Here is a 17,070-nt window from a genome sequence, read left to right on the forward strand (position 1 = left end):
GAAAAATGAAGGAGCGCATAAATGCTTATGCTTCAGAGGAGAACAAAGTTTCAGAACAGAATTCCACTGAACAACAACAACATAGTTTGACAGAGAATTCTAAGTCTGTCCAGTTTACAGACATGCACAATTCTGAGGAACACCGGGCTCGAACTCAACTCTATTTCAAATTACAACAGCAATTAGAACAATTGAGTTGCCGTCTTGAGCAAGAGATGAAAGCAATGAAAAAGTTCTTTGACACAGAGTGGGAGAATCTGGAAAGACAACAGAAGCAGCTGATGGAGAAAAGGGAGCAGGAGCACACAAACCGTCTGCGCGAGGAGGCCAAACGAATCAAAGCTGATTCAGTTTCTGAAGGTGCGTGCTCTAATCTGGTGGAGCAAGATGTTCAGCAACTGAAGGCGCTTGTTAGCAGGTTGCAGGCAGAAAAGGCTGATTTGGTCGCCATGAATTCCGAGCTCCTACTGAAGTTGGGTGCAGCATCACCGGACGATTCATTTGTGGAAATTCGAATGGTGGAGGCTGCGGATGATGGCGAAGTAGAAACAGCAAAGGAGCCCCAGGGCAAGGTTATAAACATCCCTGCAGCTACTGGGAAACGGATGATGTCAGAAGAGTTAACGGTCAGCCAACTCCTTCATATGCTGAGGGACAAGACTCTGAAATGGGAACAATTTGAACATGAGCTTAAATCTTCAAAGGAGAGGGGGTTGGAGCTCTCAAAAGTTATGGAAATAGCTGAGGTTGCAACACAGACTGAGAAGATGGCAGCAGAGCAACCCTTGGATGCCAAAAGTACGCTGACTCACGTCAATGTTGAACAACAGAATGCTGAAACAACTGCTCCAGTAGAGGGATTGAATAATACGATCAATCAATCTCCGAATGAAGTTGAAGTATTGAAATCACGAATGAGGTCATTAGTAAGAGACTTGCAGGAAGCCCAGAAAAAGCTGGAGGAAGCTGAACACATGAAGAAGTCTCTTCAGGAGAGATGTCTGGAATTGGAACAAAAGCTGACTAACGTCCAGCTGGGCATGGAGGAAATAAAAGACCCTCGCTGGCCTAGCTCAGGACGACACCGATTATTACCACGTCCTGTTGAACGACACCGAATATAACGATGACCTGTTCTGCCCAGCTTGTGGGGAAATCTTCCGAAGTGCAAAAACCCTGAAGAATCACAAAAAGTCTAAGAAACACCGGGAGATGGTGGCGCTGCTAAGGCAAGAGGAGAAAGAGGAGGAGGAACTGTGCATGCGGCTGGCAGCGAAGCACAGAGAGTCTCCAAGAAGCAGGAAAGGAAAAGACGAAACAGAAGATGATGACCCATCTGAACCATTATCACCCCTACCAGATCACGCACGTGGTCCCTCCGAACGGAACCAAATCAGTTTGGAAGTAGAAAAACTTCCCAAGGTACTCAAGCTTTTAGAAGTCAGCAATGCTGGTTCAGAAGTGACGGAAGTTCAAGCTGTTAAGTCCAGTGAAGGACTATTGGATGAGTCACCCCAGCAAAGTGAACCGACGACACCACAGGGAACTGCTACACCACCGAGGCGTTGCCCAGACCGAGTCAAGAAGCACAGGAGGCGCCTCCACAGAGACTGAATCTGTGAACTGTTTTCCGCAGAGACTACATCTGTGAACTGTTTTTACATGAAGTTGGATATATGATATGATGTTATGTTTAATGGGGAATAAGTATGTTGTAAGTTAAAAAGGGAGGATTGTAGTGTATGTAACTTCTACCTTTAAGAGAACTATTGTATGTAACCGTCCACCTTTAAGAGAACTATTTTAGGTGTTGCACTACTTATCTTGGCTGCGGTATACTGTAATACCGGTGGTGACCACACCAGTATATAAGTGCTGTGTAATGAGTGATTGGGCAGATTCGCCCTGACCTTCGAATAGTAAAGTCCTGTTAAAGTTTACTCTTGTAGTCTGTGTAATAATTTGCAATATAACACACAGATTTTACAATTGTCATATATTCCTATTGCCCTTATTGAAGTATTGTAGGATATTGTCATATATTCCTATTGCTCTTATTGAGGTATCGGAGGATATTGTCATATATCCCTACTGCCCTTATTGAGGTAATGGAGGATATTGTCATATATCCCTATTGCCCATATTGAGGTATTGGAGGATATTGTCATATATCCCTATTGCCCATATTGAGGTATTGGAGGATATTGTCATATATCTGTCCAGTACGATTTGGGCAGGTTGGGTGATTGGGCAGAAACATGGCAAATGCACTATAATGTGGATAAATGTGAGGTTATCCACTTTGGTGGCAAAAACAGGAAGGCAGATTATTATTTGAATGGCAATAGATTGGGAGAAGGGGAAGTGCAAAGAGACCTGGGTGTTCTTGTGCACCAGTTGCTGAAGGTAAGCATGCAGGTGCAGCAGGCGGTTAAGAAGGCAAATGGTATATTGGCCTTCGTAGCAAGAGGGTTCGAGTACAGGAACAAGGATGTCTTGCTACAGTTGTACAGGGCCTTGGTGAGACCGCACCTTGAGTACTGTGTGCGGTTTTTATCGCCTTACCTGAGGAAGGATGTTCTTGCCATGGAAGGAGTGCAGCGAAGATTCACCAGGCTGATACCTGGGATGGCAGGAATGATGTATGAGGAGAGATTGTGTTGATTGGGCTTATACTCACTGGAGTTTAGAAGATTGAGAGGGGATCTCATCGAAACTTATAAAATTCTGTCAGGCCTGGACAGACTAGATGCAGGAAGGATGTTTATGATGGCTGGGGAGTCCAGAACCAGGGGTCATAGTCTAAGGATAAGGGGTAAGCCATTTAGGACTGAAATGAGGAGGAATTTCTTCACCCAGAGAGTGGTGAACCTGTGGAATTCTCTGCCAGAGGGCGGTGGAGGCCAGTTCATTAAATATATTCAAAAAAGAGTTGGATATATTTCTTAAGGCTAAAGGGATCAAGGGATATGGGGAGAAGGCAGGGACAGGGTACTGAATTTGGATGATCAGCCATGATCTCATTGAATGGCAGAGCAGGCTCGAAGGGCCGAATGGCCTACTCCTGCTCCTATCTTCTATGTCTATGTCTATATCCCTATTGCTCATATTGAGGTATTGGAGGATATTGTCATATATCCCTATTGCCCATATTGAGGTATTGGAGGATAGTTTCATATATCCCAATTGCCTTATTGAGATATTAAAGGATATTGTCATATATCCCTATTGCCCTTATTGAGGTATTGGTGGATATTGTCATATATCCCTATTGCCCTTATTGAGGTATTGGAGGATATTGTCATATATCCCTATTGCCCTTATTGAGGTATTGGAGGATATTGTCATATATCCCTATTGCCCTTATTGAGGTATTGGAGGATATTGTCATATATCCCTATTGCCCTTATTGAGGTATTGGAGGATATTGTCATATATCCCTATTGCCCTTATTGAGGTATTGTAGGATATTGTCATATATCCCTATTGCCCTGATGTGGAATATGAGAAACACAGGACATAGAAACAGGAAGAGGCCCTTCAGCCCATCGAGCCTGTCCCTCCATTCAATGAGATCGTGGCTGATCTGTGCCCTAACTCCATCCACCCGACTTAGCTCCAGATCCCTTAATACTCTTGGCGATGATAAATCTATCGACCTCAGATATGAAATTATTATTTGAGCCGACATCGACTGCTTTTTGTGGGAGAGGATTCCACACTTCTACCACCCTTTGTGTGAAGACCTGTTTCCTAAATTCTCTCCTGAATGGCCTGGCTCTGATTTTAAGGTTATGTCCCCTTGTCCGAGATTCCTCCACCAGTGGAAATAGTTTTTCTCTGTCTATCCGATCAATTCCTTTCAAAATCCTGGAAACCTCAATCAACTCGCCCCTTAACCTTCTATATTCCAGGAATAGAAGCCAGGTTTCTGTAATCTCTCCGTATAATTTAACCCTTTGGGCCCTGGTAACATTCTCCAAGGCCAGGATATCCTTCACAAGGTGCGGTGCCCAGAACTGTACACAGTGCTCCAGATGTGATCTAACCAGGGCTTTGTATAGCTCGAGCAATCCCCCTTGTATTCTGGCCCTCTCGATATAAAGGCTCACATTCCATTGGCTTTGTTGATTATTTTTTGTACCTGATCACTATATTTTAGTGATCTCTTTACACAAACCCCTAAATGTCTTTGGACCTTCACTGTTCCCAGCTTTCCACCATTTAAACAATACTCACATCTGTCTTTCTTTGGTCCAGAATGGATGACCTCACATTTAACTGTGTTGAAATCCAGCTGCCACAGTTTTGCCCACTCAGTTAATCTATCAATGTCTCTTTGTAATTTTATGCTCCCCTCTGCACTACTTACTGTGCCACCTATCTTTGTGTCATCGGCACACCTGGATATATGGCTCTCTATTATGTTATCCCTGTCATTAATAAATATAGTGAATAGTTGACCCCCAGCACAGATTCTTGTGGACACCACAAGTCACTTCCTTCCAATTCGAGTACATTTCCACTGTCCCCACTCTCTGTCTTCTACCACCTAACCAATCTCCTAACGAGCCCAATAATTTGCCTTCAATTCCATGACCTTTAATTTTAGCTAACAGTCTCTTATACGGAACCTCATTGAATCCATTCTGGAAGTCCATATACAACACATCCACAGACATTCCTCTGTCTACTACTTCAGCTAATTCCTCAAAATTAAATGAGGTTCGTTAGACATGACCTGCCCTCGACACATCCATATTGCCTCTCTCTAATCAACTCACATTTCTCTCTGTGCTCAGTCACTTTGTCCTTGGCTGTAGGAGATTGTCATATATTCCTATCCCCCTTATGGATGTATTACAGGATATTGTCAAACATCCTTTATCTCCAATACAAGCTCGAGGTGAAGGGAAACAGTGAAAAAACCTTTGACTTCGTTCAATAAAGTTATAATCAATCAGATACTGAAATATCACCCCTTCCATGCAGTGTATATGAGATATCGGTACCAATAAAACTCACACACCCCAGAGATACCGGCTTTGCTCCTCAAAGAGTCGATTTGAAGAGTTTCCCTTTTTTATTACTCTGAGCTTCAGATTGCTGTATTCTTATATTTTTCATATTGGGACACGTGTGGGAATCATAAACCATCACTCCCTCCCTGTGTGTATCCTGATGATACAGTGGTTCTCATTTGTTCGGGAAGCCTTGGATGTTTGATCGCTTCCAACCTTTATTGCAAAGACAACGTTTGTCTCTTCTCCACACGAGCAGTCGAAATTCCTGCTTCACACTCCCCCCTGCTGTGATAAAAGTCTGTCTCTTTCAGTGTGTGTCTTTCACTCGTGTGTTTTAAACTTGCTCAATCCGGAGGGACCACCCGGCATCGAACTCGGCACCAGCTAAGAACACGGCAATGGCACACCCAGCCCCGTCGACCCTGCAAAGTCCTCCTCACCATCATCAGGGGAATTGTGCCAGAATTGGGAGAGCTGTGACACAGACTAGTCAAGCAAAAGCCTGACATAGTCATAATCACAGAATCATACCTTTCAGCCAATGCCCCAAACTCCTCCATCACTATCCCTGAGTATGTCCTGTCTCACTGGCAGGACAGACCCACCAGGGGTGGCGGCACTGTGGTACACAGTCGGGAGGGAGTGGCCCTGGGAGTCCTCAACATTGACTCCGGACCCCATAAAAGTCTCGTTGCTTCAGGTCAAGCATGGGCAAGGAAACCTCCTGCTGATTACCACCTCCCTCCCACCCTCAGCTGATGAATCAGTGCTCCTCCATGTTGAACACCACTTGGAAGAAGCACTGAGAGTAACAAGGGCACAGAATGTACTCTGGGTGGGGGACTTCAATGTCCATCACCATGAGTGGTTCGGTAGCACCACTACTGACCGAGCTGGCCGAGTCTGGAAAGACATATCTACCAGTCTGGGCCTCCGGCAGGTGGTGAGAGAACCAACATGAGGGAAAAACCGACTTGACCTCGTCCTCACCAATCTACCTGTCGCAGATGGATCTTTCCATGACAACATTGGCAGCAGCGACCACTGCACAGTCACTGAGGAGACGAAGGCCCGTCTTCACACCAAGAACACCCTCCATCATGTTGTGTGGCACTACCACCGTGCTAATTGGGACAGATTCAGAACAGATCTAGCAGCTCAAAACTGGGCATCCATGCGGTGCTGTGGGCCATCAGCAACAGCAGAATAGTATTCAACCACAATCTGTACCACCAAGGCCTGGCCTGGTTCAATAAGGAGTGCAGAAAACCATGCCAGGAGTAGCAGCAGGCATACCAAAAATGAAGTGCTAAAAAGCGGAAGCAGCATGCTATAGACAGGGTGAAGTGATCCCACAATCAATGGATCAGACCAAAGCTCTGCAGTCCTGCCACATTCAGTCGTGAATGGTGGTGGACAATTAAACAACTAACGGGAGGAGGAGGCACCATGAATATCCCCATCCTCAATGATGGCGGAGCCCAGCACGTGAGTGCAAAAACACGGCTGAAGCGTTTACCACCACGTTTATCACCATCTCACCCCCTCTCACTCTCTCTTCGCCCTCTCTCTCTCCCTCCCCTCTCTCTCCCTCCCCTCTCTCTCCCTCCCCTCTCTCTCCCTCCCCTCTCTCTCCCTCCCCTCTCTCTCCCGCCCCCTCTCTCTCCCGCCCCCTCTCTCTCCCGCCCCCTCTCTCTCCCGCCGCCTCTCTCTCCCGCCCCCTCTCTCTCCCGCCCCCTCTCTCTCCCGCCCCCTCTCTCTCCCTCCCCCTCTCTCTCCCGCCCCCTCTCTCTCCCGCCCCCTCTCTCTTCCGCCCCCTCTCCCGCCCCCTCTCTCTCCCGCCCCCTCTCTCTCCCGCCCCCTCTCTCTCCCGCCCCCTCTCTCTCCCGCCCCCTCTCTCTCCCGCCCGCTCTCTCTCCCGCCCCTCTCTCTCCCCCCCTCTCTCTCCCGCCCCCTCTCTCTCCCGCCCCCTCTCTCTCCCGCCCCCTCTCTCTCCCGCCCCCTCTCTCTCCCGCCCCCCCTCTCTCCCGCCCCCCCCTCTCCCGCACCCCCTCTCTCCCGCCCCCCCCTCTCCCCCGCCCCCCCTCTCGCTCATCCTCTCTCTCCCTCCCCGCTCTCTCTCCCTCCCCCTCTCTCTCCCTCCCCACTCCCTCTCTTTCTCTCCCTCCCCCCTCCCTCTCTTTCTCTCTCTCCCTCGCTCCCCCCCTCTCCCACCCTACGATTCACACTGTTGTCTCCCTATTAATGTGTCCAGTTTTAGATGTGGCCGTGTAATAATACTGTGTAATGTCGATGTAATGAGTACAGACTCTGAACACAAAGCTTCCTGTGGGTAATTGGGGAGAGGAACACCAGCAGACTCTGCAGGAATTCCCACTGGGAGCACAAATTCATAACATCAACTAGTTTATGTCGATTAGATTTGATTGGCTTTCAGGGAAATATTTTTACATCAATTTAAACCTCAACCCACAGCTGTACGATGGGGTTAATTATGAGGTCATTGTGATGAAATATTCCATTCATCACTGCCTGTGACTGTGGTTGATTTCAGGTTCCCCCTTACCATTGTATTGCCTGTGACTGTGGTTGGTTTCAGGTTTCTCCTCACCATTGTATTGTGTATTGGAATGTGTTGTGTGTAGGGCTCCGCCCATACCTGGCCTCTATGTAAGCCAGCTCAGTCTGGCCTCACAGCCAGTACTGCAGACCTCCAGGGAAGATACCTTTCTCCACTGCGTGTTATCTTCTAAGTTAATAAAAGCCTTGTTTTGTTTCGCTAACATCGAGTCTCGGGATTATTGAGGCACATCAATTTTATTAACTTATTTTTCAACACAATGGATCAACTCCTGAAACCCGAACGTTTGGATTTGGATCAGCTTGCTCCGGACGCATCAGCACGCTTCGGACACTGGTTTATGTGTATGGAATTCTTCCTGGACAATTCCGCAGCCGTCAAAGATGCTACGGACGCTGCGAGTATGAAACTCGGAATTCTGCGGAATTGGGTAAGCCACCGGGTTTACCCCCTCATCCAAGACGCCGACACGTACCTGGCCGCCTGCGACATCTTAAAGGCGCATTACCAGCAGCCTACGAATGAGGTGTATGCTAGGCATCTGCTCGCCACTCGCGCACAGCGACCTGGGGAATCGGTGGAGGAGTTCCTAGGCATCCTGAAAATGCTTGGCAAAGACTGCAAGTGCCGAGATGTAAAAGCCGCAGTGTACACCGACGAGCTTGTTTGTGATGCCTTTATCACAGGCCTCAGCTCCACTTACATCCGGCAAAGACTGCTGGAAAAAACGGGATTGGACCTGAAACAGGCTGCGGACACCGCGCGATCACTGGATGTGGCCCAGAGAAACTCGGACGCCTACTCTCCAGCCCGTGCCGTCCACGCCACCACGTGTGCACCAAGGGCGCCGCCATCTTGGAAGGCATCTTCCCCGCCCGGCAGCCCGACACCGTTGGGGCCCCGCTCTCCCCCCCAGAAGCCCTACGACAGCCGCGTCGCGTCGGGGACCCAACTGCTACTTCTGCGGGCAGCCAAAGCACACCAGAAACCTGTGCCCGGCGAAAGGCACCACCTGCTTTAAGTGCGGTAAGAAGGGGCACTTTGGGAAGGTGTGCAGAGGGAACCCCGCTGGAAAACCAAAACCCGCCACCGCCGCGTGTGCGCCGTGGGAGCGGCCATCTTGGACGCCATCTTGCCCGACCTCGTGGGGTCGCCATCTTGTGAGCAGACAGCGCGGACGCCATCTTGTCTCGATCAGGGCCCTACAGTGGCATCGGTCACAGTGGACCAGACCAGGCCCCACCCGCTATCCAAATCAATGGTGGACATCGAGGTAAACGGGTGCGGGGTAAATATTTAATTGACAGTGGAAGCACGGAGAGTTTTATCCACCCGGAACTGGCACGACAACTCTCCCTAAAGGTGGTCCCTACTCGGGGTACCATCTCTATGGCTGATAAAACCCAGACATCGACCATTCTGGGTTACTGCACGGTACAATTGTCCGTTAACGGGACTGTATACGATAATTTTAAAGTATTAATCATGAAGAATCTATGCGCGAGCGTGATCTTGGGCCTGGATTTCCAGTGCAACCACCAAAGCATCACGCTCAAGTACGGTGGGTCCCAGCCGCCCCTCACAGTGTGCGGCCTGGCTACCCTGAAGGTAAAGCCGCCTTCGCTATTCGCGAACCTCACCCCTAACTGCCGGCATATAGCGACCAAAAGAAGGAGCTACAGCTGGGAGGACAGGCGGTTTATCGAAACCGAGGTAGACAGGCTCCTGAAAGAGCGCATTATTGAATGCAGCAATAGCCCGTGGCGCGCCCAAGTGGTGGTGGTAAGGGGTAGCGAGAAGAAATGGATGGTGATCGACTATAGCCAAACGATCAACAGGTACACCCAACTAGACACCTACCCGCTACCCCGCATATCAGAAATGGTGAACCAAATCGCCCAATACCGGGTGTTCTCCACCATCGACCTCAAGTCAGCGTACCACCAGCTCCCTATCAGACCAGAGGACCGCCCGTACACCGCCTTCGAGGCGAACGGACGCCTCTACCAATTCCTCAGAGTCCCCTTTGGGGTGACGAATGGGGTCTCGGTCTACCAGAGGGAGATGGATCGCATGGTCGATGACCACCACTTGCAGGCAACCTTCCCCTACCTCGACAACGTCACCATCTGCGGTCACAACCAGCAGGATCACGACTCGAACCTCGAGAGGTTCCTGAAAACCGCAGAAAAACTCAACCTCACCTACAACGAGGACAAGTGCGTTTTCAACACCACGCGCCTCTGCATACTAGGCAGTGTGGTGGAGAATGGGGAAATCGGACCAGACCCCGACCGATTGCGCCCCCTACGGGAGCTGCCCCTGCCCAACACTCCCAAAGCCCTGAAAAGGTGCCTGGGGTTATTTTTTTATTATTCCCAATGGGTCCCCAACTACTCCGACAAAGCCCGCCCCCTCTTGAAAGCATCCTCTTTTCCGCTCTCTGCTGAGGCCCACGCCGCCTTCAAAAGCATTAAGCAGGATACTGAGCGGGCCACGCTACAGGCAGTGGACGAGAACACTCCATTTCAAGTGGAAAGTGATGCGTCTGACTTTGCCTTGGCGGCCACCCTCAACCAGGCGGGGCGGCCCGTAGCTTTCTTCTCGAGGACCCTCCAAGGGCCCGAGATCAGACACTCCTCCGTGGAAAAGGAGGCCCAAGCCATCGTGGAGGCAGTGCGCCACTGGCGCCACTACCTAGCCGGCAAATGCTTCACCCTACTTACCGACCAGCGGTCGGTAGCGTTTATGTTCAATAACAAAACAGAGGGGGAAGATCAAAAATGATAAGATTCTTAGGTGGCGGATCGAGCTCTCCACCTTCGAGTATGACATCATTTACCGGCCAGGGGCCCTTAACGAATCCCCAGATGCCCTCTCATGAGGGATGTGTGCCAGCGCCACCGGGGATCGGCTACAGACCCTCCACAATGACCTCTGCCACCCAGGGGTCACGCGGCTGTTCCACTTCATAAAGTCCTGCAACTTACCCTACTCGATTGAGGAAGTTCGGTCTCTGACCAGGAACTGCCGCACTTGCGCTGAGTGCAAGCCTCGGTTCTACCACCATGATAGAGCCCACTTAATCAAAGCTACACGGCCCATTGAGCGGCTCAGCTTAGATTTCAAGGGCCCCCTCCCGTCCGTCGACCGCAATGTTTACTTCCTGAACATTGTGGACGAATACTCCCGGTTCCCATTCGCCTTCCCCTGCCCAGACATGACCAGCGCCACGGTCATTAAATGCCTCAACAGCCTGTTCTGCCTGTTCGGTATGCCGAGCTACATCCACACGGATAGGGGGGCGTCCTTCATGAGTGAAGAGCTACGCCAGTACATGCTGTCCAGGGGTATCGCCACGAGCCGTACCACCAGCTACAACCCCCGGGGTAACGGTCAAGTGGAGCGAGAGAACGGGACAGTATGGAAAGCAGTCACTCTAGCTCTCAGGACCAAGGGCCTCCCTATCTCCCGCTGGCAGGAAGTCCTCTCATATGTGCTCCATTCGATACGGTCGCTATTGTGTACTGCCACTAATGCCAATCCTCATGAACAAATGTTTAGCTTCCCCCGGAAATCCACCTCAGGCGTATCCATGCCGTCATGGCTCTCCACCCCAGGTCCGGTATTCGTGCGAAGGCATGTGAGGGGCCATAAGATGGACCCTCTCGTGGAGCCAGTGCACCTACTCCACACCAACCCCCAATACGCGTATGTCCGGCACGCCGACGGAAGGGAGGACACCGTGTCAATAAAAGATGTCGCCCCAGCCGGTAACGACAACAACCAGGGCAATAGCAGCAACAACGACCACAGCAACTCTTACCCACCCACTACTCTTTCATCACCCCCGGAAGAACATCGACCAACGACACCCCCACCAACTACCCCTTCAACAACCCTGGCGGCACCCCCGGCAGAGACCCAGGAGGCCACCGGGGACACCCAGCCGACACCCGCGACACCACAACAGCCACGTCGGTCGCAGAGGACTACCAAACCCCCGAACAGACTAAATCTATAGAAGGGGTGAATGTGATTAAATATTCCATTCATCACTGCCTGTGACTGTGGTTGGTTTCAGGTTCCCCCTTACCATTGTATTGCCTGTGACTGTGGTTGGTTTCAGGTTTCTCCTCACCATTGTATTGTGTATTGGAATGTATGGAATGTGTTGTGTGTAGGGCTCCGCCCATACCTGGCCTCTATGTAAGCCAGCTCAGTCTGGCCTCACAGCCAGTACTGCAGACCTCCAGGGAAGATACCTCTCTCCACTGCGTGTTATCTTCTAAGTTAATAAAAGCCTTGTTTTGTTTCGCTAACATCGAGTCTCGGGATTATTGAGGCACATCAGTCATCATCAGCAGTGAGGTCATCAGCTGGCAGGTCAGGTGACCGCTTGAGCCACAAGGCATCACAACCCGATCTGTGACTGGATTCAGAGCCCAAACCCTGTCACAATGGCCTTTTCAAATCAACTTACTGGCTGCTGGAAAACACAGCAGGTAAACTTTGTGTTTGACCGCGAGGAGAGCGAGTGAGAGATTTACAAAACACAATCAACTCTTGTGAAGATCAGTGAGTAAAGGCTGAGAGCTCTGTGCTAGAGCAGACCGTGAGTTTATCAATTGGAGATAGGCCGAGAAATTCCTTTCCCCGAGAATGGGTGCGGGGATCGGGATGGGCTCGCAACACAGGCCCGTTCGGAGGACTGCAGGCTGTTTGCCAACTTCGTGCTGCCGACTCTACTGAGCACTGAGCACGGGGGGGTGAATAACGCCAAGGGCGCGGGTCCGATCCCCGTACGGGCCATCAGCCTAATTTTATGGTCTTTCCGAAAATATAAAATACAAACTTTAGACAGAATCTCACGGGGGATTTATTTGGATTAACATCCACTGCACCTTTGCCACCGGGGCTGAGAGACACATCTTTCTGTTTATTTGTCTTTCTGGGTTTGCTGATGAAAGTTGAACAGGCGGCCTGTTCCAGATAATGGTCACAAGCAGGTAAGAGACAGACAGAGCGGCTCTGACCCCGCGAGATGGGCAAAAGGCTTCAGTTCAGGAGAAATGCATCAATGAATTGTTCGCCCAGCACCGAGAGAGACAACATCCAGAGAAAAACACAGGAGGAAATCGATTTCAAGTGGATGCCTACCCGCACTTGGTGCCGTGCTTTCGCAAACACGTCTTTTGTGTGCTCGTCTAAAAAATGTCATTTTGTCCGAACAGTTTGCCTGTCGCGAAAGGATCTGAATTGCAAAGGAGCAGGCAGGAAAAACTGCATTGCTGTGCTTGCTGGCAGGAGGCTTGCTGCAGCTTCCCTGGTGGTCTACTGGTTTGGATTCGGCGCTCTCATCGCCGCGGCCCGGGTTCGATTCCCGGTCAGGGAACAGTGCGTTTTGGGGCTGTTTGAATTGCCCGATTTGTAGAGCCTCTCAATCGAGCTTGAGCGCACCACAGTCCGGAAGGGTCAGCGCGCTACCTGCTTCCAGCACGATTCGCTGGAACCACAGTCTCTCCCGCAATTCTCCAAACACCGATGGATTCTTTGGGCGGTTGCCCTCGGTTGGCGCCCGTTGCTCAGACTACGACCTTCCAGGACCTTCCTTTCAGGTGAGATCCCCGTGAGATGATGCCACACTGCAGGTGAGTTCAAACTTACTCGTCGCCACTGTAAAGTCTGCACCTCAATAATACACGCACTTCGGGAGAACAGTTTAACAGGTACTTTACTGAACAAGCGGCAGCTTGAAACTGAAACTACAGAAGCCTGCTAGGGACTTTTATACAGGGGTGGTCACTGCCAGTACTGCAGGCTAAGACCAGTTATTCCCTTAAAGGTACATACACAACAGAGGACAATAAATCAACCATCATTGATTCAGGCAGCAAACGGTCCAGCAACCGTGGTTGGTACGCAGATGCCTTCACCCTGTATGTCCGAAATTTCCAGCAACTGGGACAACAAGAATTCAGGTTCCACAGAGATTTGAACTCTGATTGCTGGATTCAGAGTCCAGAGTGCTAACCATTACACCATGGAACCGTTGCTGAAGATTTCATTAGCTATTTTCTCAAAATCAACACCATTAACGTCTCCACCATTCAACTTTGTCTCGGCCAGGTCTCATCCTTAACTTCAGCTTGCCCAATTGCCCCTCTGCTAAGCCTCGGTTCTGAGCAAATCACACAGCCACCTTGATGGATCTTGGTTCTCAAAACGCTGCTTCTTTCTCACACTGCTCAGAGCAGCTTGTATTACAGTCCTGCCTGATAAAATGTGTATAAACCTTGCAAGGCACTGCTGCACTAAAGAAAAGCAATTGTTAACTTTTTTCGAGAATACGAAGTGCAATGCCTACATTTCAAGAAGCTGTGCTTTCAATTACAACAAGTATGCCAGCCGAATGCAGCTTGCAAAGAAAATATTGAGCAATCTTCTGTGGAATCAAACGAAGCACTGAACAACACATATCTTTCTGCTCCGCTCATTTGGAACAGGGAATGAGAGGTTGAGCCTATCATCTGATGTCGAGAACAATAAACCAACCGTCATTGATCCAGGTTGCAAACGGGCCCGTAACCGTGGTTGTTATGAAGATGCCAAGCTTGCATGTCCCAAATTTCCAGCAGCTGGGACAACAAGAATTCAGGTTCCACCGAGATTTGAACTTGGATCACTGGATTCAGAGCCCAGAGTGCTTACCATTACAACATGGAACCTTTGCTGAACAGTTCCCTAGATTCTTTTCTCAAAATCAACAACATTACCATCTCCACCATTATACTTTGTCTCGGCCTGGTCTCATCCTTCACTTCAGCTTGCCCCTCTGCTAAGCTTCGGTTCTGAGCAAATCACACAGCTGCCTTGATGGCTATCGGTTCACAAATCTCTGCTTCTTTTTCACACTGCTCATGGCAGATTGCATTGCAGCCCTGCCAGGTAAAATTAGTATAATCTTTGCAAGGCACAGCTGCACGAAAGATAAGCAATTGTTAACTTTTTTCGAAGAATACGAAGTGCAATGTCTACGTTTCAAGAAGCACTGCTTTCAATTTCAGCAAGTATGCCAGCCGAATGCAGCTTGCAAAGAAAATGTTGAGCATTCTGCTGTGCAGTCAAACGAAGCACTGGACAACACACATCTTTCTCCCCCTCTTATTTGGAACTGGGAATGAGAGGTTGAGCCTATCATCTGATGTCGAGAACAATAAATCAACCGTCATTGATTCAGGCAGCAAACGGTCCCGAAACCTTGGTTGGTATGCAGATACCAAGCTTGTCTGTCCCAAATTTCAGCAGCTGGGACAACAATAATTCAGGTTCCACCGAGATTTGAACTCGGATCGCTGGATTCAGAGCCCAGAGTGCTCACCATTACACCATGGAACCATTGCTGATAAATTTATTTGAATCTTTTCTTAAAATCAACAACATTACCGTCTCCACCATTATACTTTGTCTCGGCCAGGTCTCATCCTTAACTTCAGCTTGCCCACTTGCCCCCCTGCTAAGCCTCGGTTCTGAGTAAATCACACAGCTGCCTTGATGGCTATTGGTTCACAAATCTCTGTTTCTTTTTCACACTGCTCATAGCATCTTGTATTGCAGTCCTGCCAGGTAAAATGTGAATAATCTTTGCAAGGCACTGCTGCACGATAGATAAGCAATTGTTAACTTTTTTCGAGAATACGAAGTGCAATGTCTACGTTTCAAGAAGCACTGCTTTCAATTTCAACAAGTATGCCAGCCGAATGCAGCTTGCAAAGAAAATGTTGAGCAATCTGCTGTGCAGTGAAATGAAGCACTGGACAATACACATCTTTCTCCCCCGCTTATTTGGAACTGGGAATGAGAGGTTGAGCCTATCATCTGATGTCCAGAACAATAAATCAACCGTCATCGATTCAGGCAGCAAACGGTCCCGTAACCGTGGTTGGTATGCAGATGCCAATCTTGCATGTCCCAAATTTCCAGCAGCTGGGACAACAATAATTCAGGTTCCACCGAGATTTGAACTCGGATCGCTGGATTCAGAGCCCAGAGTGCTTACCATTACACCATGATACCTTCGCTGAACAGTCCCTAGATTCTTTTCTCAAAATCAACAACATTACCATCTCCACCATTATACTTTGTCTCGGCCTGGTCTCATCCTTAACGTCAGCTTGCCCACTTGCCCCTCTGCTAAGCTTCGGTTCTGAGCAAATCACACAGCTGCCTTGATGGCTATCGGTTCACAAATCTCAGCTTCTTTTTCACACTGCTCATGGCAGATTGCATTGCAGTCCTGCCAGGTAAAATGAGTATAATCTTTGCAAGGCACTGCTGCACGAAAGATAAGCAATTGTTAACTTTTTTCGAGAATACGAAGTGCAATGCCTACGTTTCAAGAAGCACTGCTTTCAATTTCAGCAAGTATGCCAGCCGAATGCAGCTTGCAAAGAAAATGTTGAGCATTCTGCTGTGCAGTCAAACGAAGCCCTGGACAACACACATCTTTCTCCCCCTCTTATTTGGAACTGGGAATGAGAGGTTGAGCCGATCATCTGATGTCGAGAACAATAAATCAACCGTCATTGATTCAGGCAGCAAACGGTCCCGTAACCGTGGTTGGTATGCAGATACCAAGCTTGTATGTCCCAAATTTCAGCAGCTGGGACAACAAGAATTCAGGTTCCACCGAGATTTGAATTCGGATTGCTGGATTCAGAGCCCAGAGTGCTTACCATTACACCATGAAACCTTCGCTGAACAATCCCTAGATTCTTTTCTCAAAATCAACAACATTACCATCTCGACCATTATACTTTGTCTCGGCCTGGTCTCATCCTTAACGTCAGCTTGCCCACTTGCCCCTCTGCTAAGCTTCGGTTCTGAGCAAATCACACAGCTGCCTTGATGGCTATCGGTTCACAAATCTCAGCTTCTTTTTCACACTGCTCATGGCAGATTGCATTGCAGTCCTGCCAGGTAAAATGAGTATAATCTTTGCAAGGCACTGCTGCACGAAAGATAAGCAATTGTTAACTTTTTTCGAGAAAACGAAGTGCAATGCCTACGTTTCAAGAAGCACTGCTTTCAATTTCAGCAAGTATGCCAGCCGAATGCAGTTTGGAAAGGAAATGTTGAGCATTCTGCTGTGCAGTCAAACGAAGCACTGGACAACACACATCTTTCTCCTCCTCTTATTTGGAACTGGGAATGAGAGGTTGAGCCTATCATCTGATGTCGAGAACAATAAATCAACCGTCATTGATTCAGGCAGCAAACGGTCCCGTAACCGTGGTTGGTATGCAGATGCCAAGCTTGTATGTCCCAAATTTCCAGCAGCTGGGACAACAAGAGTTCAGGTTCCATCGAGATTTGAACTCGGATCGCTGGATTCAAAGCCCAGAGTGCTCACCATTACACCATGCAACCTTTGCTGATAAATTTATTTGAATCTTTTCTTAAAAT

The 17,070-nt window shown here is 49.1% G+C and overlaps 2 non-coding genes across 2 annotated transcripts; both read right to left on the bottom strand.

Annotated features, from left to right (window-relative positions):
- Positions 1–13,584: 13,584 nt before the first annotated feature.
- Positions 13,585–13,656, bottom strand: trnaq-cug (transfer RNA glutamine (anticodon CUG)). The gene has a single exon. It is a non-coding gene; the product is annotated as a tRNA-Gln (tRNA).
- A 1,275-nt stretch (positions 13,657–14,931) lies between these two features.
- On the bottom strand, positions 14,932–15,003 carry trnaq-cug (transfer RNA glutamine (anticodon CUG)). Its single transcript has one exon. It is a non-coding gene; the product is annotated as a tRNA-Gln (tRNA).
- Between the last annotated feature and the right edge of the window lie 2,067 nt (positions 15,004–17,070).

Source organism: Somniosus microcephalus, unplaced genomic scaffold, assembly GCF_052327205.1.
Source record: "Somniosus microcephalus isolate GS21.2 unplaced genomic scaffold, FLI_Smic_1.0 unresolved_chr4, whole genome shotgun sequence".
In the NCBI taxonomy this organism is placed as follows: Eukaryota; Metazoa; Chordata; class Chondrichthyes; order Squaliformes; family Somniosidae; genus Somniosus; species Somniosus microcephalus.